A 9,437-nucleotide genomic window follows, 5' to 3' on the forward strand; every position below is an offset into this window, starting at 1 on the left:
TCTAGTGTAGTTCCTAAGTCTCTATAAATAGACTTACTCTCTTTGTATTCAAAAAGATAAGAAGAACCGATTACTTATGAATTCTACCTGAATACACATTCTGAAGTTATCTCTCTATCTTTCTTCACTCATCTCTTCTTACTTAAATCTTATCATAATTCTGCTGATCATAATCTCTCTTCGGAGCAAGTCTTTAAGACTTAATCACTAAGCTTGATCTTCCTTATTAACTTGGAGTGAATGTATTCCTTGTTATGAATCAGCTTAAGTGTCTTCATGATATAACAATTGTTGTCATTTCCACTCCTTTACATTTCCGCAACTAACTCTTTAACTATCTAACTATATTATTGTTGAGCTTTTAGATCCTTTGAGATTAACTATTCAGCATTATACTTGTTCTAACTTTTGTTCAAGTGTGTCTCCAAGTTTTTCTCTCAACAATTGGTATCAGAGCCAAAGTGGTTACTTTTTGAAAACGGAACTCTGATTTTTCAAAGAGCCTTCCATACCACTAAAGCTCATTTCTTCAAAAAAAAAACAATTTCAAATGGCACAATCATTATCTCTAAATGTTTCCAACAGTGTCGGTGGTTCTAACCGAGCCCCAATACTAGTCGCAAATGAATATCATCACTGGTCACAAAGAATGGAAAGGTACTTGAGAAGACTGGGTAGAGATGTATGGCGATCCGTAGAAGAAGGACCACATGTTCCAGTCCTTACACAGTCCAAACTGACGGCGCTGCAACCAGGCTAGGAGGAGGTCAACCAGCCATGAGCCGTCCCACCAAGGATGATCTCGATAAAATGGAAAATGATGTTGTTGCTTTTTATGAAATCTCCTGCGGAGTTGCTCCTGACAACTTCGATATTATCATAAATTGCAAATCAGCGAAAGAGATCCGGGATGTTCTCAAAAACCTGTACGAAGGTTCAGAACAAGCACAAGATAAGAAGCTTACTACCGCACTCAACGAGTTCAACAACTTCAAAACTCATACTGGAGAAAGTTTGGAAGACTCCTTCAAAAGGTTCAACCTGATAGTCACCAAGTTATCCAATACGGGCACCATCCGCAGTAACCATGAAATCAATCTTCAGTTTCTTAATGGTTTGGGCAGACATTGGACTACGGCCAAGATGATAGTCCAAGGCGATAGAAAGATTCACTCCCTGTCACTTTACAAGCTCTATGGAGAGCTGCAAGCTCAAGAATCAACCGTACTCAAAGACTTGTTGGATTAATGTCTAAGTCCATAACTATAATTGGTAAGACTTGACCCGACCCAGCATGGTCCATTTGGGTTGCATGGCATCATGCATTTGGATAGACTATAATGAGAGAAATAACACTTAAGGTTTGTTAATATATTATAAGTTCTAATATATTAATAAGGTTATTTAATTAGTATTGATCAAGAATTAATTTGGAATTAATTAAGTGATCAAAAGGAGACTAATTAAATATATGGGTTGATTGTGTAAATCATTCATTCTTATATATGTGGGCTTGTGATCCAAGATTCCTTATGTTGGACTAAGTGCATGGGGTGACCCATGGATACTCCATGGAGGTTAAAATCCATGGAGCATAAGGAATGGGTAAAGTTATGAGTTACATGGTGTAACCCTAATAGCCACCATATAAAAGAATCCCATGGCTCAAGAAATCGTGCACTAATGTGTGAGTGTGAGGGCTAGACGATTTCAAGGAGTGGTCAAGTTTCTCTCAAGTTATTCCAAGTGTATTTGGTGTTGTGTGAACCATTTGAGGTGTCACACTTGGGGCACTAGGCACTCAAGCTTCATGAAGACATTCTACATCAAAGAGGTATGTATTATATCTTGTTATATTTATTATTTTGTATGCTAGATTAGGATAATACCTTGGATGTTCATAATTGTATGTATAATAGAGAAAACATAGATCCAAGGTATTTAGGGTTGCATGTACACTTAGGAGTGTTAGAATGCTCATAACCCAACAGTGGTATCAGAGCCTAGGCTTGTTTTCTTGTTATACTTGCAAAAGTAGCTGAAAAATCGAGTTGGATGCATATATTCGATTGTTTTGGCTGGAATTGGACTAGGAACATTACCCTAAGATGTTTTTGCACTTATAAACTTGTTTTTGATGTGGTAATGTTCATGCTAATCCAATTTCTAAGATAATTGTCATAATTTCAAGATTTGTATTAGTTTGTATGTTCATGCTAATTTCTTGAAGATTGATGATTTGAATTATCTTGTTCTTATGAGGTTCTTAGATTAATAGAAAAGTTGTGTGAAATAGTTATTTTCAATCCATTTTAATCTAAGAGTTGATTCCAAAGTGTGTTTTTGTAACTTGTCCTCAAGTTATATGAAAAGTCACATTTAAGAATCATAAAACTCATAAAAGTTGGCAAAGGTTACAAAATGAAGAGTCTAGTTCTAATTAAATGGTTTTATGACTCCATAACTTGTCCTCAAGTTATGGAGGTTCAAGAGTCTCTTCATTAAATTAAAAAAAAAAAGTGTAACCTTAATTAGTTCCATAAGTTACAATAAAAAAAAGTTATTTTTTTATTATTAATTAGTTTAAACTCTTCCATAACTTGTCCTCAAGTTATGGAACTTGAAGAGTTTTTTTTTAATTAAAACTACTTTAAACTCATAAGTTATGGAATTAATTAGTTTTGAATAGTTTCAAAACTTGCCCTCAAGTTTTGGAATTTGAAAAAGTTTTCACTTATGAATACTTTAATTCCAAGTTAGCCCTTAGAATTTTAAAAGTTAAAATTCAACCCTTATACTTTATAATATTATAAGTTAATAATATTTATATATATATATATATATATATATATATATATATATATATATATATATATATATATATATATATATATATATATATATGTATAAGAGTAAAGTCAGTCTTACCGTTAGTAGGCCTCATTCATGAAGCCGGTCTATAAGGGGGGTATAAGGTTACTGCCTATAAAATGGCAGTTTAATGGGTGTCCACTCTCACCCACCGCTTCCTTGACTGGTGGAGGGTCGTTAGCCGAACGGGTAGGACAAGGACTATAATTCTCCTTTCATTAAAAGTATTAATGATAAATACTAAGTAACTAAACTCTTATTAATACCCAATCTTAGTTACTTAGGAAAATGTGAATTTGGTGCTAACCCATGAAATTACACTTTGCACTTTGCTTAAGTCGTTAGTGGAGCGTGTGTGGTTAACCGGCACACTAACCTGGACTTAACAAGGTAGGCAAAGGGTAACTTAATATTTATCATAGTATCGGTGGAGCGTGCGTGGTTAACCGGCACACTGATTAAGGGGTAAATATTAAGGGTACCAAGTATATTTGCATGGTTATTCACACTTTGTTTTGTGATCCTCGGCATCCCAGTCACAAAACCTGAAGGGCACACTCGAGATTGAAACATGCCTTTGAACAGTTCAATGAATCTCAAAGATCCAGGACTTTCAAATCCAATTAAAACCTAATAAATTATTTCGTTTTTCATGGTGGAAATTGGTGAATCGTCATTCACCTACCTTCAAATATTTTATAGCTTGGATTACGACATCCCTCTTCTAAGTTATAAAATAGTTTGTTGGGTCCTAGCCTTAATATTTCATATTGGGTGTCATATTAAGGACTTTAAATCAACTATCTTGAATATCTCCCAAAAAGATGTCTGGTCTAGACATTTATGATCTTCCCAAATCTCTTGAAACAAGCTTTCCTAAATGAAAATGATGTCCCATGGATATCATACTTCCTCCACCTCCTCCAATTATTCTCCCTAACCCACAAGTTCTTGAAAAGTTTAAGGTCACTCAAGCCCTATTGGCAAGCAAAGGTCTATGTGTGATCACATCTTGGAGATGTAGTCACATATTGACAAGCCGGGAGAGTTGGGTGTCAAAGTCTTGAGAAAGTTGGTGGCTCAACTACTTTCTAAGTCACATAGTGAGTTCCTTTGGGACTCCTATGAAACAGACTATGACAAGACCCTTAATGATCTTATCTATTTGCTAAGATCAACTTCCTAAAACTTTATGGACATTGACAATGATGACATTGGATATCCAGTAAAGCTCTCTCTTCCCAATGGAAATGGATCGGCCATAGTCAACTCGGTTGACCAAATGGTAAAGAGAGAGGCTAAGTCTTAGATAGTCCCATTATCAAGGGTCCATTGCCAAAGGAAGGGGCATTGGTTGCGAAGCTGCCAAATTTACCTAAGGATGTTAAAGTCAATAAGTTTGACTCTACTTCAGGTAAAGTCCATTGTCTAACTCTATTAAGTTCCTACTTGGAGATTCTTATTACATGATGTGACTGGGTCACATGTTGATGTTTGAAGAATCAAAGAAAAGTGAAGAAACTTAAAGAAAGAATATGTTGAATCTGATTGCGTAGATGGATTTCTATCGCATAGTTTGAAGATCGGATTCTTGAGCTACTTCTTAGGAGTTATGATATATTGCTTAGGAATAGATAACAACAAAGTTTTCATGTGCTTTTGCACTGTAAGGATAGTTTTTTCCGCAAAGTTTTTAAAATAAAAGGGAAATTTTTTATTTTATTTATTTTAAAATATCCTTACAATGACATTTGTGAAAATCTTTGTTGCTTATAAGATTCCATTAAGAGCAAGAGTGAAAATATGAATTTGATTCTTTCATTTGTGGTAGTGTCCAAATTTACCAAATAAGGAAAGATTCTCATCACCCAAGTTTCAGTTGGATAGAAACTTGGAATCATGCAAGTTGTATAGTATGATGAATGAGAATTTTCAACTTTGGAAAATTAAGACTAGTTCCTTGTTCACATGTATATGTGAGTCAAGTGAAGGACTAAGGGATCAAGTACACATTCTTGTGCACTGATCAAGTCCACCATAAAAGATCGATAAGACTATTCGTCATGATTTACTAAGGCTTAGTAAATATGATTATACTTACAAGCTTAAGTATAATTCTGAGACATTGGAAAAGTTTCAATGTATGACAGAACGAATGAGAAGAATCAAATTAGGCAGAAGGATAAAAGTTTCTCAAATCTGAAAAGATGGGAGAGTACTTTAGTATCATGTTTTAAGATCATCTTAATGATTTTGAGACCTTATCACAATTCATCCTCTAAGTGCATTTTGATAGTTAAGAAGAGGAGTTATGAATTGTTGAAGTGGTTAAATCAAGAAGATGATTCATACATCGTTCCAAAAACAATTCTTAGAGTTATACTCTAAGATTGTAACTTGAGTGACATGTCTTAAAAGATGTTTAAAAACACTTGTCAAATGTAAGAGTAAAAGTATTCTACTCTTGTACATTTGAAATTGGTAATTTGTGATGTTTTGGATAAAACAAAGATCAACTAAGGCCAATTGTGTTAAGTGTCTGTCTTGATTAGAATCCACACTATCTCTTGAATATTTGGCAAGAAAGTCTTATAGGTCAAGGAGACAGTGGGAGTCTAAAAGATCCTGAAAGAATTTCAAGAACTAATCAAGAATAAAACTTGAGGTTCTTCACTAGCACACGACTTGAGGTTTATAACCTATCATGTTGACATATTCTGTGCCCATTCCAGTTAAAGTTGGCTTTGCATAGGAGTTCTAAAAGTTCTCAATTGGTTGCATAACAACTTGGAAGCAATGGCAGGCCCTGTACTGCCAGGTGGCAAGAATTTAAGATTGCACAAGTTTAATCAATATGAGTTTGGATTTGTCACTAACCTTGTCTTGTGATTATGGTTTTGACAAATTCACATGGATAAGAACACATACACTATTAAATCTAAGTGTCATAAGGTTTCTCTCCGATTCATGAAAATGATGGTGAGGAAACACTTTCACTAAGTAGATTTTAGCTAGATAGCAATTGTGATATTTGCATTCTCAAAGTCGTTAGTGGAGCGTGTGTGGTTTACCGGCACACTAACATGGACTTGTGAGAAGTGGCAAAGGTCTAAACAATTGAGACTATGATTACGGCATCCCTTTTCATAGTTCTAAAATTGTTTAGACACACATGTGAGCTATCTAAGAGAGTCAGCTGATTTCTGAGTACATGTCAAGGCTAGTGGGAGCATAAGTGTTATGCTAATAATCATCATGTTAGTGGGAGCATGATAATTATGACAAAGGTTGCAAGTTAGCAATGTTAATTATAGAAAACAAAAGTTTCAATTCGTGAGGTTGCAGGGGTTGAAAAAGTTGTTTTGCTATAATTAAGGGAGAGGAAATTATACTTCATTTTAATTCTAAAAGCTTAGATTGAGATTTTAATCGTATTTAATCAAGGATATATATATGAATTTCATGTTGGAATGGCTCAACATAAGGAAATTCTATATATGGGTCCATTATTTGCGTTCTAAAATTCGATTAGGATTACGGCATCCCTTTTCATAATCTGAATTTTGAGAACTTGGCAAATTGAAATGGAAATATTATAGCAAAAGACTGGTTTAGTCTTTATGTGAGACATCATGAATCGTGTCCCATATGCTTCAGATATAGGATCGATTACATGTGCTATATTCATCCTTTCTAAAATTTTCCAAATGCCTGGGGCATTATGAAGGGAAAAGGTCTAGAATTGGATATGACTAAAATGATTAAGCAATTGTCGAGGACAATCTAAGGTTTACCAAAGATTGGTTGCTCAAGGACAGTTGGAAGTATAATGTTAATTCTGGAAGGACCATATTGACATAATCTGTAAGGAGGCAACTCTTGTTCATAAGTGATAGTCAAAATGGAATATGGAAATGTTTCAAAGTTAGAAATTATTCAATCTGTGTAAGATTAGGAAACTTAATGACAGAAGGATGTTTCCAAGGAGCTGATATCCTTTGGAATGCTCTGTAATGATTGTTGTCAAGTCTTTCTGACTTCGTGCATAATCATTAAGAGGATCAATGCATATAAGTTTAGAATCTAACAGATTTCAGTAAATGGCATGAATTTGGAATTTTTGCATTTGCAGTAAGGATTTGGGACTGTGAAAAGAGGATCATTGGAGTGATGTTCAATTGATCTATTTTACAAAGTAAAGATCATAGACAAACATAGTATGCATACTTGGTGTATGACATGACTAGTGTTTAGAAAACATAGTGTACATGCTTGGAGCATGGGACAACTATTGTTTTAAATTCAAGTATAAAGTTGATAAAACCGAAACAATGAATAATGAGTAATCAGTATGGTGATAAATAAAAGTATTTATTTATATTCATAGGGTTTGATACCATATTTGATTCATTTATTCTTGTGTTTCACTTTGCATGTTTTGACTTCCAGAATAACTAAGTCGCTCTTCCTGAATGATTAAGTTATTCAAACCATCCACAGTCGGTCATATGTTGGAAGTAGATATGAATCAAGACTGTCATGGGTTGGTTTGTAGAGGTCCAAGTTGGTGGACAAAGTGGTGCTACAACACTCATGAGTGCTCATAAGTTCTGAGTATTGGATTCAACCCGCGCTCATTTGAATCACTTCATGGATTTTATCACGAGTGATCATGAGACGATAATATCTTATATTCTTTAAACCTAGAGATATGAGTTGTTACTATGAGTTGGTTATACATTGATTGCACGAAAACGCATTGGTAACTCGATGTTATAAAACATGCCTTTGTGTATGATTCAACAAGTAGTAGAACAAGTCATATGAGTCGAAGTTTATCCATTCCTTTTACCTTCGGAATAAAAGCGATATCTGTGGGCCCCTCGATGATTTAAAGATGATACATGTGAGTGCTTGGCCAAGCCAGGACTGATATGATTTGTTCAATCAGTCAGTCATCATGAATCGGAAATCGGGAAACAACAAATGGACAGAGAGAATGATTGATAATCCATGTCTCAGTCCATATGATATCTAGAATGGAGGAATATATGATCCCTTATCTAATGGACAAGTCATTGACAAAGGTCAGAGTTCATCGACAAGGTCAGAGTTCGACAGAAGCTTTTGAGAGCTACGATTGCTGATCGGTTCCTGACGTCATACGCAATAATAGTTTTAGACTTATCCAAGTGGGAGACTGTTGGATTAATGTCTAAGTCCATAACTATAATTGGTAAGACTTGACCCGACCCGACATGGTCCATTTGGGTTGCATGGCATCATGCATTTGGATAGACTATAATGAGAGAAATAACAATTAAGGTTGGTTAATATATTATAAGTTCTAATATATTAATAAGGTTATTTAATTAGTATTGATCAAGAATTAATTTGGAATTAATTAAGTGATCAAAAGGAGACTAATTAAATATATGGGTTGATTGTGTAAATCATTCATTCTTATATATGTGGGCTTGTGATCCACGATTCCTTATGTTGGACTAAGTCCATGGGGTGACCCATGGATACTCCATGGAGGTTAAAATCCATGGAGCATAAGGAATGGGTAAAGTTATGAGTTACATGGTGTAACCCTAATAGCCACCATATAAAAGAATCCCATGGCTCAAGAAATCGTGCACTAATGTGTGAGTGTGAGGGCTAGACGATTTCAAGGAGTGTTCAAGTTTCTCTCAAGTTATTCCAAGTGTATTTGGTGTTGTGTGAACCATTTGAGGTGTCACACTTGTGGCACTAGGCACTCAAGCTTCATGAAGACATTCTACATCAAAGAGGTATGTATTCTATCTTGTTATATTTATTATTTTGTATGCTAGATTAGGATAATACCTTGGATGTTCATAATTGTATGTGTAATAGAGAAAACATAGATCCAAGGTATTTAGGGTTGCATGTACATTTAGGAGTGTTAGAATGCTCATAACCCAACAAGACTGTGCTGACTTCGGAGGACCACTTGCTCTCATAGCACAAGCTCCACCGCAGTCTTCTTACCCTTCCTCGTATGACACTCTACCGCAGTCATACGAAGCGGATTCTGAATATGATGATGAAGAAGATTTTCAGAAGGCTATTGATCTGGTTAGCCAACAGTTCAACCGTCTACCACCTCCTTCCTTCCGCAAGAATCAGCAGTTCAACAAACCTCCATTCAACCGTAACTTCGGTTCTCAGAATAACTACTCTCGATTTCCCAAAAGTTCTCATCCACCACCGCAATCTCAGAATATTCAACCAAAGGAGGTATCGCAGTCTCCTCAAATCACTGACTCTGGTAATCCTTCAGAAGACAAGACTGATGTTGTAATTTGTCACAAATGCAACAAAGAGAATCACTTTGCACGAGATTGTAAGGCCAATGTAGTAAAAGACAGAGCATTCTTCCTTAGAATGGCTGAAGAGTTGGAAGACAAAGAAAAAGCTGAAAAGGAAAGGGCATACGTGGCCCATGTCAAAAGAGACCATCAAGTCTGGTCATCCGGAGACGAAGATGAGGCCATCAGCAGTGTCAAAAGAAAAGGGAAAATCTGCATGCTGGCCAC

Source organism: Lactuca virosa, chromosome 4, assembly GCF_052849685.1.
Source record: "Lactuca virosa cultivar CGN04683 chromosome 4, Lactuca_virosa_CGN04683_v6, whole genome shotgun sequence".
In the NCBI taxonomy this organism is placed as follows: Eukaryota; Viridiplantae; Streptophyta; class Magnoliopsida; order Asterales; family Asteraceae; genus Lactuca; species Lactuca virosa.